Here is an 18,690-nt window from a genome sequence, read left to right on the forward strand (position 1 = left end):
AGTATTCCATTGTGTTTAAATACCACATCATCTTTATCCATTTGTCCCTTGATGGGCACTTAGGTTGTTTCCAAGTCTTGGCTATTGTGAATAATGCCTCAATGAACACAGGGGTGCATATATCTCTATGCAATCATATTTTCAACATGAAAAAAAATTTTTTTGATAAATACCCAGCAGTGGAATAGCTGGATCATATGGTAGTTCTATTCTTAATTTTCTGATGAATCTCCATACTGTTTTCCATAGTGCCTGCACCAGTTTACATTCGCACAGGCAGTGTATGAGGGTTCCCTTCTCTCCACATCATCCCCAGTACTTGTTATTTCTTGTCTTATCAATTATAGCCATTCTGATGGGCATGAGTTGATATCTCATTGTAGTTTTCATTTGCATTTCCCTAATATTAATGATCCTGAACATCTTTTGATGTGCCTGTTGGCCATCTGTATATCTTCTTTGGAAAAATATCTATTCAGATCTTTTGCCCATTTTTTAAATTGAGTTGTTAGTTTTTGTGTTGTTGAGATATATGAGTTCTTTATACATTTTGGATAGTAACTCCTTTTTGGATATATGGTTTGTAAGTATCTTCTCCCATTTGTTAGGTTGTCTTTTTGTTTTGTTGATGGTTTCCTTTGCTGTGCAAAAGCTTTTTAGTTTGATGTAGTCCCATATGTTTATTTTTTCTATTGTTTCCTTTGCCCAGTCAGACATAGTATTTGAAAATATGCTAAGACTCATGTCGAAGAGAGTACTACCTATATTTCCTTCTAGAATGTTTATGGTTTCAGGTCTTACATTCAAGTCTTTAATCCATTTTGAGTTAATTTTTGTGTATGGGGCAAGATAATGGTCTACTTTCATTCTTCTGCATGTGGCTGTCCAGTTTTCCCAACACTGTTTATTTAAGAGACTTTCCTTTCTTCATTGTTCGTTCTTGGCCCCCTTGTCGAAAATTAGCTATCTGTAGATGTGTGGGTTTATTGCTGGGCTCTCCGTTCTGTCCCATGGATCTGTGTCTCTTTTTGTGCCAGTACCATGCTGTTTTGGTTACTATGGCTTTGTAGTATATTTTGAAATCAGGGAGTGTGATACCTCCAGCTTTGTTCTTTTTTCTCAGGAAACCTTTGGCTATTGGGGGTCTTTTGCTGTTCGATAATAAATTTTAGGATTTTTTGTTCTATTTCTGTGAAAAATGTTGTTGGAACTTCGATAGGGATTGCAGTGAATCTGTAGATTGCTCAGGAAGTATGGACATTTTAATGATGTTAATTCTTCCAATCCAAGAGCATGGAATATCTTTCAATTTCTTTGTCTTCTTCAATTTCTTTCAACAATGTTTTATAGTTTTCAGTGTACAGGTCTTTCACCTCTTTGGTTAAATTTGTTCCTAGGTATTTTATCATTTTTGTTGCAATTATAAATGGGATTGTATCCTTGATTTCTCTTTCTGCTATTTAATTGTTAGCGTATAGAAATGCAACTGATTTTTGCATGTTGATTTTGTATCCTGAAACTTTACTGTATTAGTTTATTATTTCTAAAAGTGTTTTGGTGGATTCTTTAGGGTTTTCTATATATAAAATCACGTCATCTGCAAATAGAAACAGTTTCACTTCTTCCTTTCCAATTTGGATCTCTTCTATTTCTTTTTCTTGCCTGATTGCTCTGGCTAGGACTTGCAATACTGTGTTAAATAAGAGTGGTGAAAGTGGGCATCCTTGTCTGGTTCCTGTTCTTGGAGGAGTAGTAAGGGAACATTCTAAAATTAAAATTTCATTAGAAAATTCATTTTAACTTAAGGTGTATTTGAAGATAAATATTACCACCACTAGGGCTTGGCTAGTACCTTGACATACTTAAAACAATCTTGCATTTTTCACCTTACAATTTTTTATCTGCTTATAAAAGTAACACATGCCTATTGATATATCCTCAAATGTATCTCCCAAAAATAACTTTTAATGGCCACAAAACATTCCATTAAGCAGCTGTGCATTAATTTAACATCTTCCTATTGTTAAGAGAGTGTGATTGCTTCCAACTCTTCCGTATTATAACTAAGCTGGGTTCAATATGCTCCCACACAAATTGTTACAACCTGAGACATGATTGCCTATTGACTCATCTGTCCCCACCCCCAACCCCCGACAACAAGCTTTGTGAGGGACTGTTTCTTTTTGACATTGTTACTTAGTGCGTAGTATTTTCCCTGGCACATAGTATCTACAGATATCCACCTGTGCTAAGTGAATGAACAAAGGGATGAATTAATGAACACTGATATTTATCTCCCTAGAGAACTCAAAGGGTATTTCAGGGGAACCTAACAAAATGAGATAAGCTCTATGAAAGTGCTTTGTGTGATTTAAACTTTATTATCTTTTAATCTGCATGATTTTTATTGTTACCATAAACCAGAGCAACAAGAAGAGATGTCTGAGAGGCAAGTGTGGGCGTTAGTGGGGGCGTGGAATGGGAGAGAGGGCACCACACACCCATTCCTCTCCTAGACACTGGCAAGCAGGCTCTACTTAGAGCCCTTTGTCTGCCTTGGCAAGGACAAAGCTTTCATCTTAATAGAATCTTCTGCTGGCAGTGCAGTAAGTAGCTGTTTCAAAGCAGGAAGGAAAAAAGAGAAAAAGGAACCGCTGTGGGGGAGGGGAAATTACGGAAGGAAAACATTTTTCTCATTTTCTACTTGAAGTACGAGTTAGAAATACACAAAAGGAAGTACATGGAAAGGAATGCAGCGTTGACTCTGTATTCCTAATGTCTACGCCCAAGGCCAACAAATACGTATATTTGCTAAAATCTGGATATGCGTGCCCTTCCAGAGCAGCACGTTGAAACCACACTGAGGTTAGAAAGCCTTGGAAGCAGTGTGCGTATTACAGGAGGAGTGCTATGTTACAGTAGTTTCTGGCTTAAAAGGGCACAAAGGAACTTTCTGGGTGATGGAAATATTTCATATCTTGTTTGGAGTGGTGGTTACACGGGTGTATACAATTGCTGAAACTTCAAATTGAACACCTAAGATTTCTGTGCATTTTATTGCATGTAAATTATACCTCAATTTAAAAAATTAGGTAAGAGATCTTTCTGACTGCAAAAATAGCACACATTCACTCCAGAAAGTTTAGAAAATACAGATGAGCAAAACAACCGAACTAAAAATCACCTGGACTTTTACTGCCCAGAGATAATCACCCTTAACGTCGGAGCTGTTGTGATCTAGGGCTCCAGTATCTCACCATCCCCGTGGTTAGGTCACCCAAGAAAGCAATAGCTGTTAGGATACGGGCATATTCGACTAACGACCTGACCACTTCTAAAATTACTCCCCACCCAACATCCTCCAGCTTGACGCTGGCTTCCACCCCACCCATCCTGTCAGGGTGCTTGTCAGGAAGCTGGTCCACGAATGTTGGATGCAAACATCCACAAATGTAATGGAATTCGATTCTAAAGTGGATTGTGAATTTTTTAAAAACAAGATATGTTCCATAAAATCAGTTCACATAATGCTGGGAAACTGCCAGCTCACAGAAAAGCCCTCAAATTACTTTTGTTACAAAATTCATGATGGTACTACAAAGTCAAACACAAAGTGGCGAAGAACGTTGTGTCACACTGTCACACAATTTTGTCCAAAAGAAAAGCTAAAGTATCAACATTTTAAATGTTAATTCCCACTCAAACATTTTAACAACTATTTTCTATAACAAAGCTTCTCAAATATTAATGTACATAAGAATCACCTGGAAATCTTGTTAAAATGCAGCTTATGGGGGCTGGCCCTGTGGTATAGTGGTTAGGTTCACGTGCTCTGCTTTGGCCCACGGTTTGTGGGTTCGGATCCCAGGCGCAGACCTAGCACTGCTCGTCAAGCCATGCTGTGGCGACATCTCACATAAAATAGAGGGAGATTGGCACACATGTTAGCTCAGCAACATTCTTCCTCACACACAGAAAAAATGCAGATTGTGATTCAATTAGGTAGAAGGAGGAGCCCTAGATTCTGCATTTCTAACCAGCTCCCAGCAGTGCTGATGCTGGCAGTCTCTGGGCCTTACTTTATTTTATTTATTTATTTTTTTTTGAGGAAGATTAGTCCTGAGCTAATATCTGCTGCCAATCCTCCTCTTTTTTTTGCTGAGGAAGACTGGCCCTGAGCTAAGAGCTATGCCATCTTCCTCTACTTTATATGTGGGACGCCTACCACAGCATGGCTTGCCAAGTGGTGCCATGTCCGCACCCAGGATCCGAACCCATGAACCCCAGCCACCGCAGCAGAACGTGTGAACTTAACCACTATGCCACTGGTCCGGCCCCTGGGCCTTACTTTAAATAACAAGACTGTAAAATTGTGGTTTAAGTAAATTCACTTTGAATGGCCTTTATCAATATGAATTACCTTTGAGTATTGAGAAACGTTCCCTATTCTTCCAGCTCTTTCTAATTTAGCTGTTCTGACTGTGCAATACATGGGTCTCAGATTATAAACAAAATCACCTGGAGGGCTTGTTTAAATGTAAGTTGCTGGGCCCCATCCCCAGAGTTTCTCTCTTGGTAGATCTGGGGTGAGGTCCAAACACTGGCCTTTCTAATTAGTTCCCAGGTGATGCTAAGGCTGCTGGTCTGCAGACCACACTCTATGAACCATTGGTTTAGAATGATTGCAAATAACTTCCAGGGAGTTGCTCACAATACCCAAATTATACATTCTGCTTGTAACACCTGCAAAACAAAGGGGAAAACAGAAACTGTACAGATCGTATGAACAAGCTCCAAACATTTAACTATGTATTTGAACGTTCCTGTTATTTACTGAACTCAATGATCCAGCTCACTTCCCAAGGTTCAGTTTTACTTGTACATGTACGTCAGTAGTCTCCAACCATTGTGATTGCAAAATTATTTTTACTAATGATTTTCTGTAATTTGTATATTATTAGTTATATTTCTAGAGAGAGCAATGAGACCACATCTATTAGATCTGCTTAGATCATCGATTCTTTCTCACTTTGCGGCTCACAGAGGATTCCCCTCACTTTATAAGTGGTGGCTCTGCCATCTTCTTGTTGGCTACTTGTGCCGGCATCATTAGAATATGCTAATATATACACACACATTAGTATGAACTGCTCACCCCACACAGTTTGTTTGTATAGATCTTTTCTGGGAGCCCTCTCATTCTGAGGGGATGACTTGGTTAAAACCAGTTCATACAACCTGTCGATGCGCTTCCTGAATTTGTAACCTGCAATACAACACAATAGGCAAATAATGAACAAACAACTTGGGGCTTCACTGCAAACCCTCTCCCTCTGAGGAGCTCCCCTCAGGACACGGCAACCCTGTAATCACTACTCTTCGTGTTGTCATTCAGTAGACAGTGTAGTACAGAACCGCATCTTCATCCGGCACACAGGTGTGCTACTGGTCCAGAGCGCATCACGGGACGCTGTGTCAGATGCCCCAGGAGGAGGCAGAGCCGGCGGAAGAGAAGCGTCCTGGCTTCGGAACCAGACAGTCTGCTTTAGATCCTGGCTCCACTACGCACGGTAAGCTCTGTGGTCTTACACAAGCGACTGGATCACTCTGTGCCTCAGTTTCCTCATCTGTACATGGGGATAATAACAGAACATATTTCACAGTGTCATTGTGAAACTCAAATAAGTTAATATGAGTAAAGCATTTAGAACAGTTCCTGGCACAAATTAAGAATGCAGTAAACATTAACTATTTTATTATGCCGTGAACACTGAATTGGAAATCGGAAGAGCTGGATTCGAGTCTTGGCTCTGTCACTAATCAGTTTTATGACTTTAGACAAGCTATTTAACCTTTCTGAGCTCTCTCTGCAAGATGGGGCTCACAGTCCCCGCCTTGCCAAGCTGACAGAGCTGTGATCTCAAATGAAATAGTACATGTAAACGTGCCCTGACAAACCATAAAGCACTATACAAACATGAGTCCTTCTTTACAGTTTTATTTCTCTTATATCCTAGTGCATTTCTACTATATGAAATGTTTTATAGTATAGAAACAGGGCCAAAGCAGGAAAGTATTCTTAGTGAACGCTTTCTTTTCTTAGGTTTTATAGCCACTCATTCAGCAATTTATTTTAAATATTTTTCTGAGATTTAAAATCAAACTCACTAGAATAAAATTTCCAGAGCACCCTTTTCCCCATTAAAAAGAAAAAGGTGAAACATCTGGCCAGCACTAGTCCTCCAGCTGTGTCGTGTGGTATAAAGAGTGTGAGCTTTGAGAACAGACCAACGTGTGAGCTGTGTGGCCTCACACAAGTCACTCAAGTTCTCTGAGCTTTGGTTTTATCACAGGGATAACGGTGGCTGCCCAACTCGCCTCCCTGGGCAGGACCTGGAGAGGACCTAATGAAATACCAACTGTCAGAGTCGCCACGGGTTACAGATAATATCAGATGTGTATCTAGCCCAGGAATCAGTGAACTTTTTTTTAGCAACGACTAAATAGTAAATATTTTAGACTTTGCAGGCCACACACCGCTGTCACAACAACCCAAACGCACCATTGTTGTGCAAATGCAACCACAGACAATACGTAAACAAATGGGCATGGCCGTGTTCTAATAAAGCTTTATGTATTGATACTGAAGTTTGATTTTCATATAAATTTCACCTGACATGAAATACTCTTCTTTTGATTTTTTTAAAACCATTTAAGCACATTTTTAGCACAAAACAGGCAGCAGGCTGAAACTGGCCTGCGGGCCATTGTTTGTTGACCTCTGGTCTAGCACAATGCCTAGCATGTGGCAGATAACAGTAGCTAATATTAGGCATATAAAGTTGCTTTATAAACTGTAAAAATCATTAGATACAATCTGTTGGCAACTTTCTTTTTTTTTTTTAGATTTTTTTATTTTTTCCTTTTTCTCCCCAAAGTCCCTCCGGTACATAGTTGTATATTCTTTGTTGTGGGTCCTTCTAGTTGTGGCGTGTGGGACGCTGCCTCAGCGTGGTTTGATGAGCAGTGCCACGTGCGCGCCCAGGATTCGAACCAACGAAACACTGGGCCGCCTGCAGCGGAGCGCGCGAACTCAACCACTCGGCCACGGGGCCAGCCCCTGTTGGCGACTTTCTTGTTCTCCCACGTGCCTTAACGACTATAAGCTGTTGTCTCATTGTCACATCCATCCTCTCTCGGTACCTTAGGACGTAATGCATCTGGAATTGTGGGCTCGGCATCATCTAAGCATTGATTTGAACTCTTACCAAATCTTTTACATATGTCATATTTTAATTCCTTGTTTTTCAATAAAATATTAAGAATTTTCTTTTAAGGGACCGGACAGGTGGCGCAGCGGTTAAGTGCACCCGTTCCGCTTTCCGGCGGCCCAGGGTTCGCCGGTTCAGATCCCGGGTGCGGACATGGCACTGTGTGGCACGCCATGCTGTGGCAGGTGTCCCACATACCAAGTAGAGGAAGATGGGCACGGATGTTAGCTCAGGGCCAGGCTTCCTCAGCAAAAAGAGGAGGACTGGCAGATGTTAGCTCAGGGCTAGTCTTCCTCTCAAAAAAAAAGAAAAGAATAATAATAATAATAAAATTAAATTTAAAAATAGAATTTTCTTTTAAGTAAAAGAAAAAGTAATACTCTAAATGCTTTAGTAATACTGTAAAACTTTCAGAAAATAGAGAAAAGTAGAAATAATGACTAGGATCCCTCACAATCGTACTATGCACATCAGTTCCTGCTTAGTTATGTTTTCTACCTCCCCCCTTTGAGGGCCATTTTCTTTTGTTTTTGAAAAAAAAAGAAGTAAAGCAGTAGCTAGGTAGTTAGACTTTCTCTGCCGTCTGTCAGCATTACGTCATTTTCTTGCTCCAAACAGAGTTTCGCTTTTTTAAACCGAGTTGTTGCTGTTCTCCTCACCTTCACTGGCCCGCGCCTGCTCCTTCCTGAGCTCTCTCCTCCCCACGTGTCCTGGGGGCGCAGCCTCTTTTTGTCATCCGCACACAGCTCCACAGCGCCCATCCTCTTCAGCATGTGTGTTTCTGTAGTATCTCCCTCATCAGCTTTACATGTGATTGTAATTTCTTATGGCCCATGGTCCCCTAGCCACACCAACCTAATGATAAAATGAAACCATATTAACAGTAACAAAAGTATTTTTTCTGATTTTCATTCCAACCCTCTATTGTGGGACTTCTGGCCGCTCTCAAAGTGTCATCCAGTTGTCTCTAGGAAGATCATAGGCGGCAGGACCCATGTGCTCATAAAGGAGTCATGTCAACCATCACCTGTGTCTGCCGTGATTCTCTCCTACCTGGGCCCCCTTTGGTGATATTTGCTGCCAAAGCCTCTGCTTCCCATGAAATGACTTGTTAGTGCATGACCATTGCCACTCTAGCAGGTGACACCTAAGGGTACGGTCTCCTGAAGCTACAACCTTTAAAATCCCTCCCACTCTTGGAAGTGGTTCCCACTGCTGCAGGGTGATGAGAGCTGGCCCCCACCGCTGCCACACCCGCCAGGACTGGTCTGCACTGCAGACTCGCTCACTGTTAAAGGTGGGAGGCGTCTTCCACGCACTGAGCCCCTGCTGCACCAAAGTGCACTCAAGGCTTTTCTCTTTGTGCGTTAGCATCAACAGATGAGTAACTATCTTGTGATCCTAGTATTTCACATAGTTTATTGAAATAGGGCTTTCATTTCTTGTATTACCCTCTCCCCAGAACTCTAACATGGGTTTATAGAGGCTGGGCCAGGGCTAAATCTGAGAGATAGGCACCATGCAGTACTAACTGCCCCTCTTGTCTGGCCAGTTCTTGGTGCAAATTCAAGAGCCCTGCTTTCTCTTCCTTTAGAATGAATTCTTTCCCGGGAGGCTCCTTTTCCCCGCATGCACAATCATGGAGGACGCATCTTCTGACGCTACACAGGCAGGCATACTGAATACCAATGGCGACCAAACTTAGGTTCAAGCCAGACTCCTCCACTCCATCAGAATTCCGCTTCTCATTCTCTCGCATTCTTTTTAATCTCTTGTCCATTTTTAATGATGTTGACCATAAAACCATAGTTATCTTTACTCTAGGCTTTTAGAAATACGTTTTCCAAAACCTCCCATATGTTGTTGTAGTGGACATCTGTTGTTTTTGCGTGTCTCCTCAAGAACATTGCTCCCCAATTCTGCCTTCACTCCCCTACATCATCAGTTTCCTCCCTCCCCCAGATCCTTCTATCAACATATAACCTTCTCTCATTAAAAAAAAAAACAAAAAAAAAAACTTCTCTCGACATCCCTTTTCTAGCTACTGCCCTATTTCTCTGCTCCCTTTTATTGCAAAACAGATAGAAATAAACTGCTGTGTTGTTGTTGTTGTTGTTAATATTTGTGGTCTCCAAATTCCTTTCTCCTCATTCTGTCTTGAACAGACTCCAATAGGGTTTTTCACGTTCCTACCATTTGAACTGCTCATGCCAAGACCTCCAGGGAGTTAAATCCAGAAGTCAGTCCTTATTTTCACCTGCTCTCTCTTCATTTGACAGAATGATCTCTCCCTCCTCGAAGCATTGCATTCCCTTCGCCTCCAGGATATCTCATCCTCTTAGACTGCCTCGTGTCTCCTCGGCTGCTTCTTCTCAGCCTCCAGTCTCCTTTGCTGCTCCCTTATCATCAGCCTGACATCTACACATCGAAGCACCTCATTCTTGGAACTCTGTGTTCTCTGCTCTCTCTCCTCCAGTGGTCTTATTCATGGTGTTAAATACCATCTATTTACCAATAACTCTGCAGCCAAGAGCTCACCTGAATCCCGGCTCACATATTCAATTGCCTATCAACATCTTCACTTTGAAACATAATAAGTGTCTCAAATTTAACGTGTTTCCAACAGAATTCCTATTCCCCTCCTACCAACCTGCTCCTCCCGCAGTTTTCTCCATCTCAGTTAATGAGAATTCCAGCCTTCCAATCACTCTTGCCAAAAACCTCAGCATTATCCTTCTCACTTGCCTCCCCCAATTCGCTACCTTCAAAATATATCCAGAATCTGACCATTTTTAACCAAATCCACTGTGATCAGTTTTGTCTAAACTATTAATAACTCTAATCTGGATTATGCATTAATCTCTTACCTAACCCTCCTTCCTCCCTTCGGTCTACATTTTAAATGTCAGCTAGATCATGTCACCACCCTGCTCAGGCTCTCCAGTGCTTTCTCAGTTTTGAATAAAATCAAAGTCAATAGCCCACAAGACAGTTTACAGTCTTTGACCTCATCTCCTACTCTCGCCGGCTCACTGTGCAAGGTACGAACCCACATGCGCACTGCTCTTCCCTCACCGTCTTCGCCCAGAGACCTACAGAGCTCATTCTCTCACCTGCTTTGGCTCACATGTTCCCTTCTCAGTAAAGCCTTTTCTGATAGCCACACATAAAATTGCAGCCCCCTCCTCCCCAGCAATCTCTAGTCCCCTTCCCTGATGTTTTCCTTCACAGCACCTATCACCGCCTGAAATAGCACATATTTTATTAACACAGCTCTTTATTGTCTCTCTCTCTCACCTCAACTAGAATGCAAGGTCCAACAGAGCAAGGATTTTTGTCTATATTGTTCACTGTTATACACCTGGAATCTAAAATAGCCCTACATATAGTAGGCACTCAGTAAAGGTTTGTTGAATGAATGAATGAATGAATCCACAGCACCTATAATTCTTGTAGTGGCACCTTAACTTTGCTTCCTGGAACTGCTCTTTTCAGTCTGCCAGCACTGACTTTCCTTCCTTAGCTGCAGACCTAGCATGTTATAGTCCTACTCCCATCCCCTCACAGGCCGCACAATTGGTTTAGGGATGGGCCTACAACACAAAGGTGTCAAATAACGCTCAAATCTCAGACTTTTGTGCAAACTTGGGAAGGAGAGGCTCTCTTTCTCATGCGGTTGCTAACTTTGCAGGACAGAAGCCCAGAGCTTTGGAGGTCATCTTGCCACTATGAGAGGTGACCCTGTCTTGAGAATGAAGCCAGCCCACAGGAAAGCAAATAATACCAACAGAGAGGTACTGATTCCTGATGACTTCGTTTGAAAACTTGGATCCAACTGGACCTGAGTCAATTTCAATTGGATTCCTGCCACTTACAAGTAAAAGAATACTAACAAATTCAGAGCTACTCCCAGGGTCCAACGCCAATATGACAGTCTCTTTTTCTCAATATTCTTGTAGCTTCTACATACTTCACTAACCAGTTTTTCCTTATTAGTAAAAGTCAAGTCTAGAGTATAACTGCTCCCTCAGTCTTCTGAGGAGTAAAATGATCAGAGAGGCAAGAAAGAATTTTTCAAATTCTCTGCTTTTGGTAGAAAGGAACCTTCAACAGACATGGGGATGGCTGCAGTCCCTGCTCTGTAACTGGCCTCTGCACCTGGAATTAGAAAAGCAGCGCCTAGAACTTCTGCCTTGCTAGGTGGCACCCAGCACATTCCTGCACTAATGCCACTTGCATTTCCCCTTTTTATACGGAACAAAATTATTTTCACTATCTCTATCCTTGGCTTTCTAGTTCTCCTTACAGGTGAACTTTATTTATGAAATCAGGAAACATTTGTTGAATCCAAACTCCATGCCTGGTACTCTTCTAGACGCTGGGAATATAAAGATGAAATTTCATTTTGTTATCTGGCATTCTCTTGTCACATAGTGGGTGTTCAGTAAACATGTGTTGAGTTAGTAAATAAGTGGATACATTGATATGTAGAACTACTTGAATATTCATTGCACCTATTTCCTTTGAACAAGATTAACCTCTCTGATGGCATACTTTAGTCCACTCTAACAAGTCTTGGCGGTGATGACGATAACTTGGCGGTGATGTCGATTTGCAGAGTACTAACTGACAATATATGCAATGTTTTATTTATATTATCACTATTCCAGTCAGCAGTCTTTAGGTGGATGCGAACAAAGACTGATTCAAGTTAACTTTAAATAAAAGGGGCTTATTGCATATGGCAATAAGTGTTGTCGTATCAATTCAAGAATATCCACGAGTAATTGCTGTAATAGGAAGTGCCGGAGAGGAGTTCTGGATTCAAGGTGTTTCTGGGGACCTTAGCAGCAGGAATTTATGAACATGACCCTTTTGCATTATTGTTAATTATGGTGACTCAGTGGTATGCCACATGCCTGATTCTTTCTCTTATTCTCTGGTCAACTGGACACTGCTGGTTCAAGCAGCCCACGGCCAGAGGCACAAAAGTATGCTATTAAATGGCAATTGGCACTCACTGTGGGAAAGACTGCTGACAACGGTGGAGACTGGGGTGCATTTAAGGGAATTCAAGTCTTATTTAAAGGGGACTACCAATCATTGTCATGTGGACATATGGATCTATTGTTACCACAATATCTGACTTCTCACAGGAAGCTGGAAATCCTGAGTGAAATTTCTTAATTTTTGAAGGATGGCCACTAAGTAAAAGAAAAAGAAAAGAAAAGAAAAAATAACTAAATGGGCAAACCCCAGCCCTGTGCCAAAAAAGGGTTAACATGACAGTCTAACTCCTTATTCTTAGAAAGGCCTACTTGCAAGGTTGCCTCTTGGCTGGCATCTGGGAACCTGGATTTTGGGAGGTTCTCACCATTCCTGGAACTGATAAGAGTGGCTCACTGAGCCCAACCTGTTTGTACAAACAATACGGTTTACGCCGAGCACCTGCTCTCCTTCCACAGTCTAGAATATTGGGATGTGCCTGGCAGAGGCTGCCTACATGACTCGGTCCCAATAAAACCCTGGGCACTGAGTCTCTAACAAGCTTCTTGGTTGGCAGCATCTCACAGGTGCTTCACAGCTTATTTCTGGGGCAATGGAGAACATCCCGTGTGACTCCACGGGACAGGACCCCTGGAAGCTTGGCCTGGTTTACCTGCACTGTGCCCCCAGATGCTTTCCTTTGCTGATTGGCTTTGCCTCCTTTGCCATAATAAATCAGAGGTGTGAGCATGACAACAAGCTTAGTCCTATAATTCCTCCTAGTGAATCATCCAACTGGAGGTGGTCTTGAGGACCCCTGACACAAGACAACAAAACCTCTTTGAGCCAAATCCAGCCCACAAGGTATTACTTTTCAACCTCTAATCTAAGAAGGCTCATGGGCAGTGCAGTCACCACCCCAAAACAAAGCATTTTTCATGCCTTATCTCATTTAATCCTCACAACAACCCTGCAAAATAAACATATTTATAGCCCCACTTTATGCACGAGGAAACTCAGCCTCAGAGAGTGTAAGCTTGCAAAAAGTCATATAACCTGTAAGGGGAAGAGGCAGGACTGAGAGCTGAATCCCATTTTATTTCCATATTGCCTCTATGAAATTATACTCCCCCCCCGCCACACACTGAAATTTCAGAATCACTTTGTTTATTCTCCATTTCCTAAGTATAGCATTCACATCTCTGGAGCTAAAAGTATTCTTATCACTCTTCTTCTTTATAATATCTGCTTTTCTCTTATTCCATTCCAATCTCCCCTTCCTGTCAGCCATGAATGAGGCTTTCTGAGCCAGCAGAGAAAGAAGGAAAGGAAGGTGGAAATGGACAAGAAAGGGAAGGAAAACTCATTCTTTTCTGGTCTGGTCAGTATCCTGATAATAGGATCTGAAGTGATGTGGGGTACACAGGGTTAACGTGGGCTGGGGCCCACATTCAAGAGGCGGTGCGATAATTATTCTATGTCCTTGACTATAGAAGTACTTGTCAGGGGGCAGTGGTAGTTGTTCCAAGGGATCCATGGAGTTTGAAGCAGACTCTCATCCAGTATCTGAGTGACAGAGGCATAGCTTGGGTATCAGGATAAGATGGTGGAAAATGGATAGACAGGCTGTCAAGGCCCTAGCTGGGGTCCAGAACTGAGCTACATTCTCAGGAAAAATTGACATGAAAACCAGGAAGCTGGGAGAAGCCACACTCTAAGAACTGAACTTGCAGAGTCAAAAGTTAGGAAGGGAAAATGCATCTTGGTGGCTGAGCAAGTACTCCGGAAGCCCCCTCTGGTCCACTGAATGCCAAGCTTAGAACAGAAAGACTAATTCCAGCCTCTTTCTTTGAGCAGCCTTCTGATGATGATAGAACTGAGTTCATAAAGCTGAAGGTCTTGCTTATTACCCATGTCTGGGCAGAGCCAAACACGGTAGGCACTGACACTTTCCACCTAGGGAATAAACCCAAATAGGTTTGCCTAGCATTGCAATATTGATACAACACTTCTCTGGAAAGATTCAACAAAGCGTACATAAACTCTACGTGAGACTCAGAGAGATACCATCTCAGTGAGGCTATATATTTTCCAAAGTAAAGAGTCACGTTACCGATGCAAATATCATTCCCTCACCAATCTAGTCTGTGGATATTTTAATGCCAGGTGGTCTCTGACTTATAAATATCAGGTTTGTGAGCATCCTGTCCAATTATGCACCCACTAGTACCTGCTGATATTACACGTGCCCACTATGTGCCTCACGGTCGTTGTGCAGAGTCAGAATGCCTGGTGTCTACTGAGCATTTACTCTGTAATTGGTACTGTTGCATTTACCCACGTTAACTCATTGCTCACAATAACCCTATGAGGTAAGCATCACTATTGTATTCATTTTACAGGGAGGAAACCGAGGCACAGAAAGGTGCAGTGCAACTTGGAATTGTACCTGGAAGTGCCCTTGTGTCAAGCAACGAATGATTTAGAAAGAGAGAGCAGACACATTCACATTTAAACAACCAGTCCCACCGCCCCTCCCCGCCCCACGTTAGTCCAGAGGCTCCCTAATCCTGAGTATCTATGTCTGCCCTTTGTGCCAGTTGGCATGCAAGTTACTCCAATGCCACCTCTTGACCAGCACAGGGAACTGTCTGACTCAGTACCTCCCCTATAATCTTATTTCTTCTTCTAGTGGGATTCTGTCCTACACCCCATTTTTTTCTAGTTTTAAAATTCCCACTTTACTCCATATAACGCTTAGCACATATCGTTTGCACTTGAAAAGAGATGGCTTATGAGACTGACCTAGGTAAACCACTCTAGGACATGCAGCCCATACCTGGTGAAATTTCCCGCGGTTGACTCCACACACGAATGGGTTTCTTTGCTACCCAGAATCCAAGTGGCATGAGGAACGGAGATGTGTTCAAAGACGACCTGCAGGAAGAAGGAGCACCCTCTGCGGGCATCCAGTTTTCTGTCCCTCTGCTCCTCACGGTCTTCCCCCGCATTGTCTGATGTCTGTCATGTTAGGCTGTCTCTCAGCTACTGCACGATGAGGGTGTGTCCCTGTTTGAGTCTTCATTCAGCGCATCAAGTTCTGTGATGGCTTCATCAGAAGGGATTTCAGCCAGCGCGCAGGCCAGCTCTGGGTTATGAAGGACCTCATGGTAAAGTATAGAAGAGTTAAGAGCCAGCCCCGGGTCGATCGGGTGTGCGAGTTGCATCTCTTTCTTGTTTAATATCAAAAGCCTTTTGGGAAGCTCCTTGGGAATTATCGAGAGTTTGTTTTTCACCATCACCACGTGCCACAAAGGTACTGGAAGTAATCTCTATTTTCAGATAAAAGACTTTCTGGATCAGGTGCATTGGCTGTTAAGTACTTCACCAACAATCGCAGGACGGTGATGCAGAAGGATCTCAGTTCAGACTCTCTCCCGATGGTTCTTAATCAGCCGCAACTTCTTGCGAGGGTGCTGGTTTTCCGCTCGATGGTGCTCGCGAGGACCCTGCCGGCGCCCTGCGGCCCTGACGTCGTTCTTACAGGCCGCCCGGGGCCGGCCGCGCTCTCGTGGGAACGCTCGGTGCGGCCTCCACCAGCGCCTTCCTGCAGGGGCCGCGTCAGCGCTGCGCTCGGCCGCCCGTCCCGGGCTCGCCCGGTCCCCTCCAGGCCGGCGGGCGGGCTGCGTGCCCGGCGAGCGAGGGCGAGGCGCCCGGGAGGGAGCACAGAGGGGGCCGAGCGGCCTCTAGAGCCGCCGCGGCTGCGCGGCCGCGTGATCCGCTTCCGGCGTTAGCAGAGGACCCTCCTGGGGAGAGGGGAGACCGCGGCCTACACCCCATGTTTAACTGATCTTTCTTCCTGCTTCCAACTCTTGGCTCATTCTCAGAAAAATTCGACTCCGTCTTTCTTTACCCCGTTTGCGATTCAGAAGTGCGTATCACCTTGAGGATCACACTCCTGAACTACCTGCAGGAGAGTCTCAATACTGGGGGTAAAATAAATGAAAATTAAAAACCTGAATCGAACGGGTTTGGAGGTTGCTCAAAGCCCCTCTCAGAATCACCAGAAATCCTCATTGACCACTGCATTCGTTTTCACTTAAGTACTTCTCCAAGCACCAAAATTCAAGATAAAGATTTCTTGTCCCCGGGCTCTCAGGATGTTCCAGTTGGAAGGAGACTTAGAGGTCATTTAGATCAGTTGGAGGTCCACCCTTTGGTCTAAGGTTCTCCCCTGTTTGCCACCTAAAATCTGTTTCACAGGGAGCCTTCTGCTGACCGCCTGGCTGGGCTTCCTTTTCATTCTTCCCTTTCTCCACAGCTGAGAGATTTTCCCTGCTCTCATTCATAAAGGAAGATCTGTGTTGGTAGCTGGGGTGGGCTCCCTCCACGACTGGGCGTGCCACATTTCCATTCCCTCTGGCAGGTCTCCTGTGTTGTTGTGCTGGTCAGTTTATTTATGTTACATCCTATCACGTCGATCACATTTAAGTCCTGGAAGTTTATATTTACATACAGAATCCAGTACGTTCCTGGGAGAATATACATACATATATATACATATTTTGCAGAAACAAAAACAAAACAGGATACAATTAGTGCAATAGTTGGGTAGCTTAATGAACATCTTATCTTGCTTCTTTGGAGTCTCATCTGGGATTTGAGAGTGAACTGTGTCCAGAGCTGCCAGTGGCAATTCATGAGAGAGCCGTAGAGTTCTTCACTTTTCACTGTAAGCTCTTTGTTTCATTGATCAAGATTCAAAGGAAGATTTGGATCTTCTAGAGGGGCTTCGTCTTGACTTCTGGCCAGAACTGTGGTTTCCTCAGGTGTAACCAGTGTAGCAGCTGGGTGTCCCCTGGCCTCACGGGCAGAAGGAAGGTGGTGTCCATTTCCACAAGCTGCACAGCCGCAGCTGTAGCCAGAAAGAGAGCCACAGCCTTGCACATGCTTGTAGCAGTTGCCAAAGAGGTAACGCTAACAGGGCTGGAACTCCAGCTTCACCCTTTGCTGGTACCAGTAGTAACCATTTTGTGGGCCATGCCAAAACCTGCGAACTCTCCTGTCCAGCCGCGTGACAGGAGTTAACCCTGAGATGGGTTAACTGCTCGGCTTCTGTGGCCCCAGTTCCCCTCTCCACTGTCATTCCAGGGACACCAAGTGGTATACAAATGATGGCACAGCTGTGCACTGCTCTGGACGTGGGGCTTCAGTCGCGCTTCCAAGGCCTTTCAGTGTCTACCACCATTGCCCTCCAAGTAATTTCTAAAGAAGAAAAAAATAAATAAATTTCTCCTTTAATAGAGGCTTCCTCCTCCTGTCCCATGATATTTGGCAGTGGCAGAGCTGAGGGTACCCGGGGATTGCTGGCCCCATAATTTCATCAGTGTCCCCTCCCCAATTCTTTGATATTGACCTTTGACATTCTGTCAGTCTGATGTGATGTACTTTGTAAAATCAGCTTTAAGGATGCTCTTCTAACCAGTCGGCAGCCTCTAATCCATCCCAGACAGTGCCTCTGGATGTGCCGTTGCTTCCTGGAGACCTTTAGCAGGGGATGAGTCAGAGCGGGGGTTGTGGTCTTTCCTGAAGCCGACCCGCCGTTTGAAGCTCTCTTTCCTCTAAGCTGGATAGACGTAGAGGTGCCTCAGTCTCGTCTCCATCGTTTGCTTGTGTCCAGGAGCAGGAGAACCCTGCATCAGAACCTGGCTTCTGCGCCAGCTCACTCAGGGGGTGTCCTTTGTGGCTAATGTTCTTCAGAGTTTGTGGTGTAGGGTCAGGGCCTTTCTCAGTTTCATTGTGGATAGAGTTGCCTTCTCTAATTAGCTTCTTGCAATTGGCTTTAGTGGGTAGAGGAATGGGAAGGAAACTTTTTTAAATGTACTTTTACCGCAACCTTTCCTAACCTTTCGTTTCACAAGGGAAGAAGCCGAGGGCGGGAGAGGTAAGCTGATGAGGCCGGATGCACACAGCCGGAGAGGGGCGAGCAGGCTGGACCAGGGCTTCTGCTTCATAGGCTAATGCTTTATTTTTCCTGTTTTGTTTAAAAAACAATATTGCACCAGTTTTTAAATACTGTCTTTCTTTTTAAAATATTTGATATTTCAACTACATTATGAATTCAGTTAATGGCCTCCCTTCAGAAATGAATTATTATTTAAATCAAGTTTTCTATGCGAAAATGCATTTCTAAATCCAAATATTCAACTTCCTTGTCATCGTGGTCATTGGGGCCATTAAAATGCCATCGTCTGGGGGGCTTCAGCAACACATGTTCATTTTTCACAGTTGAGAGGCTTTGAAGTCCAAGATCAAGGGGCTGGAGGATTCAGATTCGTGTCTGGTGACATTTGCAGATGGCCGCCTCTTTGCTGTGTCCTCGTATGGGGGCACCGGGTTGGGGGGGAGGGAAGTTCTCTGGTTTCTTTTTTTT

General features: G+C 43.7%; 1 pseudogene; it reads right to left on the reverse strand.

Moving 5' to 3' along the window:
* Positions 1-15,218: 15,218 nt before the first annotated feature.
* Positions 15,219-17,206, reverse strand: LOC124230575 (14-3-3 protein theta-like; annotated as a pseudogene).
* Positions 17,207-18,690: the final 1,484 nt, after the last annotated feature.

This window comes from Equus quagga, chromosome 19, assembly GCF_021613505.1.
Source record: "Equus quagga isolate Etosha38 chromosome 19, UCLA_HA_Equagga_1.0, whole genome shotgun sequence".
Taxonomy (NCBI): Eukaryota; Metazoa; Chordata; class Mammalia; order Perissodactyla; family Equidae; genus Equus; species Equus quagga.